The sequence below is a fragment of the Plecotus auritus genome, assembly GCF_963455305.1.
Source record: "Plecotus auritus genome assembly, chromosome: 2".
Taxonomy (NCBI): domain Eukaryota; kingdom Metazoa; phylum Chordata; class Mammalia; order Chiroptera; family Vespertilionidae; genus Plecotus; species Plecotus auritus.
The window spans coordinates 22969111-22983664 of record NC_137771.1 but is presented as its reverse complement, the minus strand read 5'-3'; the positions used below and the strand labels follow the sequence as shown (position 1 = coordinate 22983664).

Genomic DNA, 14554 nt, shown 5'->3' with positions numbered 1-14554 from the left:
TTTCCTAAATTATGTACAAAACAAGATTTGGAATTACAAACCAAAGTTACAGTAAGGCTAACTTTTACATGAATTGTTTTTTTTTCTTTAAATTTATTAGTCTCTTAAATCATGCAGTAAACAAAAAAAAAATACAGTTACAAATCATTGTTACAATAATACAAGCTTTTATAATTGCTCTTGCATTTACCTTCTTTTCTTGTATTTACCTTTATTGGTGGTTTTATGTCTTCGTACAGCTTTGCGTTACTGTCTAGTGTCCTTTTATTTTAACCTGTAGGATTCCCTTGAGCATTTCTTGTGGGCAGGTTTGATGGTATAGGGTTTTTGGTTAACAATTTTTCTTTTCTTTTAACATTTTAAACATATTGGCCATTCTCTTCTGGCCTCCAAAGTTTCTGATAAGAAATATACTTATGATCTTATTGATGATTTCTTATACGTGACAATCTCTAACTGCTTTCAAAATTCTCTCTTTGTTTTTGAAAGTTTGATTATAATGTGTCTCAGTGTGGCTCTCTTTGAGTGTCTCCTACTTGGAGTTTGTTGAGCTTCTCGGGTGTTTGTACTCATGTCTATCATCAAATTTGGGAAAATTTCAACCAGTATTTCCTCAAATATTCTCTCTGCTTCTTTCTCTTTCTTGTCTTCTTCTTGAACTCCCACAATACATTGGGTCCCCTTGATGGTGTCCTATAGGTCGTGTGAGATGTACATAAAACAGTTATTCAAGAGTAATTTATATTAAAAATGAAGAAAAGCTAAAAATTGAAAATATTAAATAATAAGTCTCCAATGTAAGCAGTAAGTTAAAGAATGAGTAAAACCAAAGAAAGCAGATGGAAATAGATAAAAAGAAAATAAAAGCAAACATAAAGAAATTAGAAAAAAGTAGTATAGAGAATTTCAACAAAGCTAAAAATTGGATTCTTTAAAATTATTAAAATATGGACAAATTTATGGTAATGAAAGTAGAAAAAAAGGAAAGAAGACATAGATAAGTATTGTAAAGGAGGGCAGAATTACAAAGGAAGCAGAGATGAAAATAAGAGAATTTTATCAACAACTTTATGGCAATACATTTGAGAACTTGGACAAAATAAATAGTCTTAGAAAAATATAACTTATTAAGACTGACTAAAAAAAAATTGAAAGCCCAAAATAGTTCTTTAAATAGTCCTGTTAAATAAATAGAAATATTAGTAAAACAAAACAAAAACCCCTTCACATAAGGAAAACACCAGTTCCAGATGTGTTTCAGCAAACGTACAAATACCAGATTATTCCAATCTTATACAAACTTTTACAGAGAAAAGAAAAATAGATAATACTTCCCCAACTTATTTTATGAAGCTAGAATAACTAGATAACAAACCCTAAATAACAAAGACAGGAAAGTATCAGGCTTTCTTTATTTATTAATATAAATAGATTTAAAAAATCCAAAACAAAATATTAGCAAATCCAATCCAATGGTATTATAAAATCCTATATAATAAAAGCCTAATATGCAAATTGTCCCCTTGACCGGGAGTTTGACCAGGAGTTCGACCAGGGGGTGGGGCCAGCAGTGGTGGCAGGTGTCCAGGGGAAGGGAGGTGCCCTGGCTGGCAGCCGGCAGTCACTAGGGACCCTATCCATGCTTGAATTTTGTTCACTGGGCCTCTAGTAAATAATAAAGCTCCTTGAGTCAGTTGGATTTATCTCAGGAAAGTAAAATTTAATATTAGGAAACTCTAAATGCAGTTTATCAAAACAGACTAAAAGAGCCCTGACCAGCATGGCTCAGTGGTTAGAGCACTGTCCTGTGCACCAGAGGGTTGCGGGTTTGATTCCTGGTCAAAGGCACGTTCTTAGGTTGCACTCCCACCCCAGGTTGATGTGTTTGTTTTTTAGATTGATTTTGGAGAGAGAACGGAAAGGAGAAAGAGAGAGAGAAATATTGATGTGAGAGAGAAACATGGATCAGTTGTGCCCTGACCGGGGAATCGAACCTGCAACCTAGGTATGTGCCCTGACTGGGAATCGAACCCACAACCTTTTGGTGTATGGGAACATGCTCCAACCAACTGAGCCACCCGGTCAGGGCAAGTGGGAACCTTTTTAAGTATGGGCTCTGTGTGACTGCTACGTTGGATAGCGATTATTGATTTACATCTCCATCTTCCTTATATGTCACTGGGTGAGTAGGAGAGATCACTTTCCAAGGTCAGCCTGTCTGCTTCATCTTTATGCCCCAAACAGGCGAGCAGGGTGCCAGGTACAATCAGTGAATGGTTGCTGACTGAACAAATGAAAACCGCACTATGATCTAAAACACATCAACTCTTTGATAACAGCTTTACAAAAAAAGTAGAAAATCATATGAAATGCCCTTCTCCAGTTTTAAGATGTTTCCCAATTTCCAAATAGTTAGCAAAATGTACATCTTAGAGAAAACATGGTGGTGCGTGTTAGCGTCTGACACGATAGCTGTACTTATGCTTCATGGAAAGTGAGACGTTTCTTTAAGTTCTAAAGTGGGTTCCTGGGACCAACTTTCTATCTTATTCTTTCTGATGTCTGCTCTTAACTGATCCCCGGGGTTGGGAATTATCTGTGACCTCAGCTCATGATCGAAAAGTTTTGGTCGAACTGGTTTTGTAGGCAGCACGAAAGGAGGCCAGTGTGCCAACCTCCCATCAGACTTCTAGGCTTCCTTGGGGAAGGGCTCTCCAAACTCCTTTTCGTCATTTATGTTACATGGCATCTTTAAACATCTCTGTAGGGAAAGGAGAAAGGGCTTGCTCCCAGTTTTAACTCTTTCGGGACTGTGACTTCTACTTTCTGTACCTCAGTTTTCCCCTTTATACAAGGAGAGCCAGTGTCCACAAAGTGGGGCAGTGGCAAAGAAATTGTTGGGTGAGAACTACTTCAAGGTCTGTTCCTAGAGAGGAAGAGATCTTGTCAGACTCCCAAACTCACACCTCACCGCTCCAGAGCTGTCCACATCAGAAAAGGTGGAGGAACGGAGAGAGGAACAGGTCTTTAAGGATGCACACTATTCTCCACCCCAACTTTGGGTGCCTGAGGCAGTGTGTCCTCACACCCACCGTGGAAAATAAGAACCCAGAACCAGACCCTCCCCCACACCTTCAGCCGCCCCCCCTCCGCTGCGGCTTCCCCAGTGCGCCCCCCCCCCCTCCCCACCCCATTACAGCATCGCTCTGGGAGCCAAGACGGATTCCAGCCAGGGACTGCTGCAGTCCGCTTTCCTCCGCCTCTCCTGGCTCCTGCAGCCCGTGTCCTGGCTCTGCAGCCTCCGGCCGTGCTCCGGATACTCCCCTTTCCCTCCTCCACCCAGCCTCTTGGCTCTGGGCCTAGAGGTGGGCGGGCACCGTGGGGACAGGTGGGGCCCCAGCAAAGTCCGCAGGTATAGCGGGGTTCTCCCTCCACATTGGGGATGCCTTGGCTGTGAGGTCTGTGGGTGGAGGACGCCTGCCAGTGGCTCTGAGGCCCGGCACAGCGCCCCACACCGGCAGGGGCTGGAGCAGAGGAAGAGGGCTCCTGGACCCGAGGCCAGGCACTGAAGTCTGGGGCAGCTGACCGGGAAAACCGGAGGGAGAATCATGCCTGGGGGCTGTGTGTGACATTTAGGGTGTGCCTGCCTCGATGGGGCGCGAGGCCGTGTCTGTGAAATTGTGTGACTGTCTCCCCAACAGTCCGCCTCTGGGCTTAGGGCGCTGTGACTAGGTCGGCTGTGCGTGGCCGCAACACCGTGTGCCTGGCCCTGGGTCCCCGGGGACACTATCCCGGTGGTCCACAGCGGGGCCTCCCCAGTGCCGTCGCTCAGCGAGGCGTGCGCTCCTCGGAGACCCCGGCAGCCGCCCGCCTGCCCCCGGCTGCGACCTCGGTCCTCCTGGGTCCGGTGCGGGGGCGGGGAGCTCGGTCCGCTTCCCTCTCCGGGCTCCGGGCTCGGCAGCCCTGCGCGGGGGCGGGGGCGGCGGGGGCGGAGCACGCGGGCGGGATCCCCCCGCCTCCCCTTCCTGGTCCCCGGGAAATCCAGCCTCCGCGGCTTGGCCGCCTCCCGCTCCAGCGCCTGCTGCCGCTCAGCGCTCGCTCGGGGCTCCGCAGCCGGCGCGGCCCCTCCGCTGGGGGCTCCGCAGTGCCGGGCGCGTCCCTGCCCGCCTGCCCGCCGCCGCAGCGCCCCCAGCCTGAGTCGCCGGCACCATGTAACCCGGCCGGAGCCCAAGCCGGGCCAGGTAAGCCGCGGGAGGGGTGGGGACGGCCGAGCTCGCCGCGCCCTCTGCAGCGCCCCCATTCTCGGCCTGGCTGCGGCCCGGCGCCGCCCACGCCCCGGGCTCCAGCGGCCTCGGCTCCGGGCTCCGGAGGTGCGAAGGCTGGGCCTCCTCCGCTGCTCCCACCCCCCATCTCGCCCCGGCCTGACGGCCCGCGGGCCTGACCCAAAGACGGGCGGAGGGACCACGCGGAGCGAGGACCCACTCTCCCGGGTAGCGCCGCGGGGGGTTGGCCAGCCCCTGTCTGGCTTGGCCGGGATGGAAGCTCGGGTCTGGGAGGGAGTAGCCAGCTGGGTTGTGGGGGGGAAGTGGCAGTGTTGGGGAGATCCGGAGAGAAGTTTCCTCTGCAGGTGTGTGAGTGTGGGTGCGTGTCACTGTGTGATGAGTGTGTGAGTGTGTCACCGTGTGGGTCTGTGGGTGATTATGTGTGCCAGTGAGTGTATGCAGTGAGTGTGTGCAGTGTGACTGTGGAGGGTGTTACTGTGTATATATCTGTGGACATGTGTGCGAATGAGTGTGTGTTGTCACGGCATGTGCCTGTGTATGTCTCTGTGAGTGTGTGTGTGTGTGCCGGTGTGACTGTGTCTCTGTGAGTAGCTCCTGGTATCTGTGGCCTGTATGAGTGACTGAGTGAGTATGTGTGTGTGTGTTGGCTGTGTGAGAATGTATCTGAGGAGAGTTCACTCTGAGTCGCCCACATTTGGGCTTCCTTCTCTCCCTTCCTCTCCCAGGGGATTTCAGAGGTCAGAGCATCCCCTCTCACCAGGGAGTCTTCCTCCTGTCTCTCCTCAGGCAAGAGCTGAATTGCACTTGGCCTCACCTTCACCTACCTCAGGGGTACTTTTTGTGATGCTCTGGTTGTGTCCTTGCTGCATGCTGGGGCCCCTGGCGGTAGTGGGGCCTCAGTTGAGCTAGAGGATGTGGGCTTCTTCTTGGGGCCCAGGAACTTGTGTTGTCTCAGTCCTCTTTCACCAAAGGACCTTTAGAAATGGGAACTGAGGAGGCCAGGTAGAAGCGTCTGCCCTGCTCCTAGTCACCGGAGCAGGTGGATGTCCACCAGACTTCAAAGCCCTAAATTTACAAGTTCTAGGTCATTCGTTCAGTCTATTGGCTCGAGGTGAGTCTGTATGGAAGCTCTTTGAAGTAGTAACAGTAGAAATAAATAAATAAGAAATAAATAAAAACAGTGCCTTTACATCAGTCCAGGACTTTTGAAAAATGCTCCCCTCTCAAGTCTTTCTTTTTATCTCCCCAACAGCTCTGGGAACCAGAGCCAGGTTAAGCCACATGAAATTGCAAATATTCAACTGCTTTTGTTTTTTATTTACAAAAACAGCACTTTCATATAGCTCAGCCTAATATAATGCCAATTTATAGATGAAGATGTTGAGGCTCAGAGGTAAAGTATATGTTCTACAATCCATAGTCAGTGGTACAGAAAGGCTCCAACCGAGGTCTTTTGGTGACTGAAGGAGCTGTGTTGGGCCAAGGTTAGAGAGTGGTACTCCCTGCTGTGCTCTCTTGATCCTGGGGGCACTGACCTCTACCTCTGCCCAGCATTTCATGAGTGCTGGGGCTCCTTCTGTACCCAGCTGCCAAGGCCTAAAAGGGAGAAAGGGGGAGAAGAGAGGAGAGAGGGGAGGGAGAGGATTCGTGAGTTTGCAGTGAATCAGGGTCTAAAAAAGGAGTTGGGAGGGCTAGGGTGAATGTTTCTAAAAAGAACATGAACATAGGATGAACATTCTTACATACTACCCATGCATGTTCGACCCCCACTGACCCACTCATCTGACAGGCAGTGCCCACTGCATTTTATGCCAGGGGGCTCATGTTCAAGCAATGAGCTTGTATGTCACTATAAAATGATGTTTAGGGGAGGAAGCTTAGCATTAACTTGTCCAACTTCTTAATTATAAAGTGAAGACACTGAAACCCAGAGAAGGGAGGGGATTTGCCCAAGGTCACAATGTGTAGGTTCCTGGCTAGTCTTAGCCCAGGAACTTTATAACCCTCCATGTTGCTTTCTATTCCTGGAAACCCTTTCCCCTCCCCATGCCCATCAGAACTGAGCAGAGATTTGGGGAGAAGCATTAAAGACTCAATAAACCTAAGACTGTAGATCCTTCAACCTGGGACCCCTTTCCAAAGAGAGGGAACTACAGATGTTTCTGGAGATGGGGATTCCTAGCCATACCCACTGTCAATGTAGACCATGAGCTTGTCTTGATTCCTGCTGGTGAGGGGCTGGAGCTGCTGCAGGCCAGACTCCCAGACTTTATTCTGTGACAACGCCTGCTTTCTGCTGCTGCCTGGCACCTCACATCATCTCTCTCCTGCTGATGTTGATGCTTGAGCTGGCTGCGCTACATTTTCTTTCATCCCACCCAATTTCTGATGCATTTTGCCTCTAGCTGGCCTGACAGTTCCTTACTTTATGTGTTCCTATTGGGTAGAGAAACTTCTGGGGCTTGTTTGATTTTGGAAAGGTCTGATGTTACCCTTAACCTTTCTAATTAAACCTTCTAGGAGTCTAGGGTAAATTATAATAATTATAATGACAATTGTTCCCATTTTACAGATGGGAAGACTGAAATTCAGAGAGGGGCCTCTTGTTTGTTTGGTTTTCTCTTAATCTACTAAAATCAGTAGTAGAAGAGGTTCCTGGAGCAAATGACAACAGTAGCTTTTGTCTAGAGGAGCTTGTACAGACAGACCCCTTCCAGTGTCTTACCATTCCCAAGGTCAGGAAACCTTTTCAGGGTCTGATTTCTTTCCCCCTTGGTGGGTTCAAAGCTTTGTCTCTCAGTGGGGGTTGGAAGAACAGCTGTGAACCCTCCACTATACAAGCATTTGTCTCAATTCCCCCTTCACCCACCCTCCCTCCAGTCTGAAGGCTGCTGGCTCAGCGGGCCTCCTGCTGTCTGGGGAGTCTGGGTTTGAGCTGGGGTGAGGCACTGGCACCATTGTTATGGTAACGGCCTGCCAGCTCATTGTTGCTAATAACTTGTCAAGTCCCTGGGCTCAAATGCAGCATGCCTTCCCACCAGCCCTTCTCCCCATATCACAGAAAGAAAAAGTGAGGCTGTGAGGGAGAGGTCTGTGAATAAGGGAGTCTGGGGAGGTGGGTGGCCTTGTTCTTGGGGTTTTAGCTGAAGAAACGGGGAGGTCACTTGGGGGCTGGTTTACGCATATGATTACATAATTTGCATATGTAATAGGCTGTTACATGTCAGTACACTCAGAACATACTTGAATAAACCTATACATGCAAGATGACATGTTCATGTGCTTTTACACAGCAGCCCACATGCACACATGTTTCCAAGCATCAGAACATGCTTATGTATGAATACTGCCTCTACCATCTGCACATAGGCACCCAAGAAATCTGGGTTTGTGGGGGTGTCCAGGTATGTGGGTTGGGATCTGATCTTTTTCTGATGCAGCTTCAAAGTGTCTTGTTAACAAAAGGACAGAATAGTCCCAGGGTTTCTTCTTCCTTCTTTCCAGTCAAGAGCTCAAATGGTAGTGGGCTGGGGATGGTGTGAGGGCCCCAACCTCCCAGCTCCCAAAGGCCCCTGCCTCTATGCCCTTTGAGCTCAGGTCTCCTCTGCCCCCTCACTCTCTATTCTTTCTCATCCTCTCCTCTTCCTGTGTGTAAATATTAAAGAGCTGAGCCTGCAGAGCTGATGTAGACATGGGGAGAGGATGAAATTAAAAAGGATTCCCTCACCCCCATCCCAACACCCCCACCCTACAGTCCCCCGCTCCTGCCTCCTTCCCTCTCCTTTCTCCTCTCCCCATCACTCAGTGCTTCCACATGTCTCTCCTCCCCCCAGTCCAGATGGGAGCTGGCTCCTTCAGAAAGGGGGCTTAGAACTGGGTGTGGGGAGCTACCTCTCTCTGTCTCCCCTCACTACATCTGCCTGCAGGGCTGGGAGCCTCCACGTGAGTATTTTTTTTATTTTGGGGGGTGGTGGTTAGGAAGGAAAGTGGTGTTTAGAACCAGCTGTGAGTGGCGTTAAGAGGCTCAGGGCTGAAAGGAGGTGGGTGGGGTCCTGTCTCTAGGCTCCCTCAGGGAAGCCTCGTGTCTGGGTTTCTTTTCTCTCTTTGGACAGAGACTGAAGGGGAGGACTGCCAGATGCCTCCGGTGGATGGGAGCGAGTATGGGAGGGGCTGGGGGAGAGGGGCTTCTGTTCTAAAGAGGTGTGTGCTAGGGTAAGCCAGTTCCTTTCTGGCAGGCTGGGTTTCTGGCTGGGCGTCCTGCAATCCTTGGGAGCTGTCCCGAGTGCTGAAAGGGACTCGGAGGGGATTGCTCATTCGGAACTGTCCTGGGTCCTGAATAGGGCTGCGTTGGGGCCCGATGATGGAAAGGCAAGGCGGTTGGGCAGTGCTGAGGGCTCACTAGAAAAATTCTCCCAGATGACCCACTTTTCAAGGACAGAATTCCTGGATGGAAACATAGATTTGGGGGTCCTCCCTCTGGCTGTAGGCCTCACCGTTATTAGTGGTATTGGGGAAAGGGACTCTTCTTTCCCTGTTTCAGTTCCCCCTCCCCTTTCCAAAATTACCCTACTGTTACTGTGGGGGTAGGGATGGAGGAAGATATTGTGGCTGTGAGCAGTCTTCTCATAGATAGTTTTAGTACAATAATCTTGGGGGTACTGGCACCAGCCTTTCTCCTACTGGGTCCCAGAAATTCAGGCTCAAGGCAGTTTTGGATTAGGAGAGCTTAGGTTTGGCTGGTTAGGCCTGGGGTGGTTAGAGGTCGAAAGTTTAGGATAATTTGATTGACTATGTGACATTCCCCTGCCCACCATACTTTTGAATTTGGGACAGCTTACAGTAAAATACCCTGCAAGCCTGTCTTATGCTCTGCCCACCCCAACCACAGCTCAGAGCAGCATTTGGGGAGGCTTTTATTGGGGAGGAAGATTTCCAAGCAAAGGATTCAAGGAGTGGGTGGGGTAGTTCAGTGCCATGGAGCAGAGAAGGAGGAGGCTACTGGAGATGGGGCAATGGAAAAGAGGAAGAGCTGGCAGAGAAGAAAAAAAATCAAATTTGGAGACAGGGTCTGGATTTCAAACCTAAGTTCCCTTGTAAATCTTTCCCCCACCAACCTAAGGTCAGGGTTATCTCAATTTTCTGGGTTTTTATACACTGTCTTTGTAACTCTGAAGGGAATAGAGCAAGGACATTTCTCCAGGCCCCTTCCCTTGTCATCCCAGGGGGATGAGAGCCAAATGTCAGGACATGCAGATGAGACTGTGGGGGAACAACAGGCAGGAAGGGTTGATGGCAGCTTTGCCTCCTATCATCATGAGCACAATCAAATATTCAAATGGGATCCTTCTTGAGGGGAAAGGAATGAGAGGGTTTCCAGATGATGCTGGGCACAATTAGGTGTGGCAGGAAGTTCAAGAAAAGAGGTATCTAGGGACCATAAACTGAACCAATTCATACCTTCCCAGATGTGACTTCTAGGTAATAAGGAACCCTTCACCCATCGTGTTTTTGATGTAACTCATCAAGTTGATTCCTTCTATTCTGTAGCTACTTGGGAGGAGCTGAGCTTTCCTATGCTGTGGGTGCTGGGAGGTGGTGGGCGTGGGTGTGGGTGCCTGTTTGGGGAGGGGAGGTGTTTGTGCTTCACTCAGCTCCCTTGGTTACATAACAGCTTTGATAAGACTTTACTTTGGAGCTGCTGCTACTGCCTGAAGCAGTCACCCCTCCACCCCCACGTGGAATGCTGGATGTCCACCCCCTTCTCCCTGGCCTCTTGGAGAGTCCTGCTATTCATAATCCAGTATTCCAGCAGCAGAATTCCTGCTGGGAGATGTCTTCTGCTTGCCTCCCCTCTCCCTACCCAGCTCCTGTTTTTTTTTTTTTTTTTTTTTTTTTTTTTTTCTTTCTTTTTTAAATACTTGCTTCTTTTGTTATCTTGAGCTCAGGTCACTCGCTTTATATGTTTAAGCTTCCTTTTCCTACCCTCTCCTTGGCAAGGCCCTTTGGGCTGGGCTGGGAGGGGTTCCCTGAAAATCATGAAACTGCCCTCTAGGGAAGAAGGAGGCATCCTAGGAGGTTTTAGGGCCCAGGGATAATTTTCTTACTGTTTCTTCCTTGTGCCCAGTTCCAATAACTATTTTGGAGTCTGGGAGCAGTAGACGATACCCAGAGGTACTGGGAGGAAGAACTCTGGCCTGGATATTTTCTCTTCATTTTCCCTTTTAGAATAAAAGAGTTGTGTATATAGGGGGTGGGGACTGCCTCTTGGGCACATTCTATTGATAATAAAAATGACTTTCCAGGTGGAGAAGTGGGAGACTGGCAAGAATAGAGAGCAAATGCAACTTGTGGTGTCATTTGGAGAGAATATGGACTCCTGGCTGTGTGCACAGGATAGAAGTCAGAGAGGGCCTGGATATCTCTGCTGTTTCAGTGCACGTGCATATGTATTTCTGTCTGTGAGTGGGTATGCCACTGTGTATATGCATATACATATGTGTGAGGATGCTATATGAATGTGTACCAACATATTTATGAGTTTGTGTAGAAGTGGACATATATACATGTTTATATATATGTATGGCTTATGTATGCATCCATGCACATATGTGATTGTGGAGGCAATTACTTAATTAAACCTATGTGTGTGGTGCTCACCCAGTGATGCACATATGTGAGTATAAGTATGCATGTGAACATACACGTGGGAACACATTTATACACACATAAATATATGTACCTAAGTTGAGTCATACATGTGAATTAATATGACAGAAAGAAAGAATGAGAGAGAGGTTGATTCTGACTAAACATTGAGGCTGTCCAAAAATTGTTTCCCACAGGCTTGAACTCAATCTACTCTGATGCCTGTGGCTCTTCTTAAGAAAGCAGGTTCCTTGAGGTCTCTTAAAATCTCTTGTCACAGGGACCCAGTTGTTCCCCACCACCATCCATATGAAGGGAGTTTGCAGAGGAGAAACATATACAGCCTTGGGGATATCTGGGAAAGGAGCTGAGACTAAGGCTGGTCAGATACTAGGGAGCTCAGGGGTGTATATGGGGAAAGAGTTTGGGAGCTTGAACATTCACATCACTACAGAGGTGTCAAGAATCAAGCAGAACCAGTTGGGTTTAGTGGATGAAAGGGGCAGGCATAGTAGGTAGGCCCAAGTATGTGCATAATCCTCACACATATGGGGCATGTGGCAATATGTGTGTACATGTAGGTATATATTACTTGTCAGTGCCTTAGTATGCATATCTCAAAGTGAATACACTTTCTAACATGTAAACACATGAAAAATCTATAAGATATGTTAACATGTACATATATGCTAGCACACATATCTGTCTGAAGAAGGTATGCAGAAATATATGGGCATATGCTAACACTGGCGTGATTGCAACCTGTGACTGCATATATGTGCACCTCACCCTGCTTAATCACAGCTTGTAAATAGTCCTGTTTCCATCACATGTGGCTCACCCAGTGCAGCCAATGTTTATTTTATGCCTATGATGTGCCACATACTGTGCTGGACACTGGGGATGGTCCTTGACCTCGGGTAACTTACAGTGTAGAGAAGGTGAAATACCTGGAACCAAGTAAGGAAGGTAGGAGGCCATGTGTTCATCAGGGGCAGTGGGGACAGATGAGGGGTTGGTCAGTTCTGGAGTGGGGAAGGCAGGGGTTTGGTAAAGGATCTAGAGGAGAGGAGGTTTTTGAGCTGAGGCTTGAAGGTTGAACAGGTGTTCTTCAGGTGAGCAACTGTAGGAAAAGGTGTTTCAGGACAGGAAATGTCCCAACTGGTCTCCCTACTTCCACCCTTGCCAGCCCCTCCTCCACAGCTTCTCCTGAAGAGCAGCCAGAGTAAGATGAGGTAATGCCTTTCCAATGGCTTTCCATCTCACTAAGGGAGAAATGCAAAGTGCTTAGTGGGGCCCGAAAGACGGAAGTACTGTGTGTAAAATGCCCCCGGTGACCTTCCTGGGTGTAGGTGCCGCCCCGACACTGCCTTTCTTTTGGTTCCACAAAGATGCTGAGTGGTCCCACGTGAGGCCACTGCACTGGCTTCTCCCTCAGCCGGAAATGCTCTTCCCCCACATACCCACGTGACTTGCTCCCTCACTTTATTCAGCTTTTTGCTCAGAAATCACTTTTTTGAGAGGCCAAAGTCTATCTCAGTAGCCCCTTGTCATTCTATCCCCTCATGCCACTTAAAAAAATTTTTTTTTAGCACTTACCACCTCTATTATTTCATATATTTGTTTATCATCTTTTCCCACTAGAACATAAACTTCATGAGAATGGTGGCTTCATTTGTTTTGTGTATTACTGTATCCACTGTGTCCAGAGGAGTTCCTGGCTTAGAGTAGGCACTCAATACATACTTACCGAATACACCAATTTTAGGTAGATCACACTGGTAGCCCGCGAAGAGAATCGGTGGCGCTGGGCCAATACGTGACTGTGTTCTCCCTTCCTTTTGGATCCTGTCATCACCACCCCACATATGCTTACTCCTGCCAGCCAGGTGCAGAGGGCTGCCATGCCAGGTCCCTCTGGCTCTATTCAGTTAATGATACAGGGCTTCCCACTTAGGGAACAGGGGTAGGGAGCAGGGTCCTGAACAGTGGAAAGGTTTTAGGAAGTTAGAGCCACAGAGGCTTAGAGACACACGGGCAGAGGCATGCAGACCCTGAGAAAGTGCTCAAAGTCAAGGCCCAGACTTCAGGGGCCAGACTTCTTGAGGCCAAGACGTGGTGGGAGACAGGACAGCATTCTCAGACAGCACCTGCAGTCTAGCCCCCACCTCCTTCGCTCCTCTGTTCCTCTCCCTGCCCCATTCCTGCTCCTCTTTCCTGATGGCTTGGGTGCCTTGGCCAAGTATGGGCTTAGTAGGGAGTGAGTGGTCCCCCCCAGTCTGTGATGTGATGGGGGACACTCAGAGAAAGGGGACCCAATTTCTAGAGGACAGCCTAGGAGTTTGGTGGTAGGGAAGGAATCTCTCTGAGTCTCAGATTTGGCTCTTTTCCTCTCTCCCAAGAGAGCTTGGAGAATTGAACCTGTGTTTCATAATGAAGAACTGAGTTTAGACCCCAGGCAGGACCAATCAGCTGCTAGCATGAAGGGATTGAGTCTTAGAACGTGGGGAAAGCTGGGAGCAGAGTTGACGAGAAATGGAAGAAATGGGAGTTATGGATCAGCCCCTCCCGCTGCCATTCCCTGACCTCTGGGGGATGGGGGACGCCAAGACCTAAGATCCTCTTTGAGAGTTCCTTTCCCAGACCTCTAAGCCTGCGCCTGCTTTGCCTCATTCCCAAGAGGCCAGTGCCGGAGCCCCTTGCAGGTTCTGAGGTGTATGGGGGCCTTCTGCCAATCTCTCTCATCTGGACTAGGGGCGGGGGCGCTGCAGCCGCTCCCCTCCCACCTGGGCTCTGAGCGTGGGGGTTGGGACCAAACAGCCGCCAGAGCCGCCCACCTGCCCGCGGTGTCATGGCAACGACTCGGTTCACGTGGACGATGGGGAAAGGGAAGAGAAGAGAGGAGAGGAGACATCAAGGCAGACGTGAAGATGGGAGGGGGCTCCTCAGGGGTCCTGAGTGCTGGATCCCCCATCCCTCCAGCTTGGCCCGACCTGTCTCCTTTTTACCCCAATACCCCAGGGCCTGGTGGGACTTGTGCTCCAGTGCTGGCCTCAGAGTGTGCGTGTCCTTGGGTGTCCTGAGTATGATGACCTTGGTCTCCCGTTCTTGGGGCCAGCAGAGTTCTGGGGGAGATGGGGCTTCAGCGTGTGCAGACCTCCCCTCCTTTCCCCACCCGGCAAGTTCTGGATGGTGCCTGGGGCTGAGGGGACGAGAGCCCGACCTACTTCTCTATTTCCTCACTATTTTTCAAAAGGAAAACGACCCACTTTTCAGCCAATCGGACTGGAGCCCGTTCCCAGGCTGATTGCCTTAGCCCCCCTGCCCAGGCCTCTACCCCATCCTCAGCCCATTGGCCACGTGCTGGACCCACTTCCTGAGGGAAGCAGGTGCACTTATGTGGAAGGGTCCTTCCCTGCCACCTTCGCCAGGCTGCGGAGGAGTCTGTTTTGATTGGAGCAGGCGTGGGCCAGGGCCGGACTGATCCTACTCTCAGCTCCACTTTGGGCAGATGCCTTCGAAGGCCACAGTCCTGGTCACTTTGAGTGTCCCGTCCAGCATCTTCATACTCAGCACTGACTTTGTGGAGGGGCAGGTTGGGCCCTGGGTATGGTGGGAGGGCTGTA

At 49.4% G+C, this 14554-nt stretch overlaps 1 protein-coding gene across 1 annotated transcript in view; it reads left to right on the top strand.

Annotated features, from left to right (window-relative positions):
* Positions 1-3676: 3676 nt before the first annotated feature.
* The window catches only part of DLGAP3 (DLG associated protein 3), a 59067-nt gene continuing 48189 nt past the window's right edge, over positions 3677-14554 (top strand). Inside the window, exon 1 of the mRNA XM_080657946.1 lies at positions 3677-4241. The gene's annotated coding sequence lies outside the window, so the exon portion shown is untranslated. The remainder of the gene's footprint in view (positions 4242-14554) is intronic.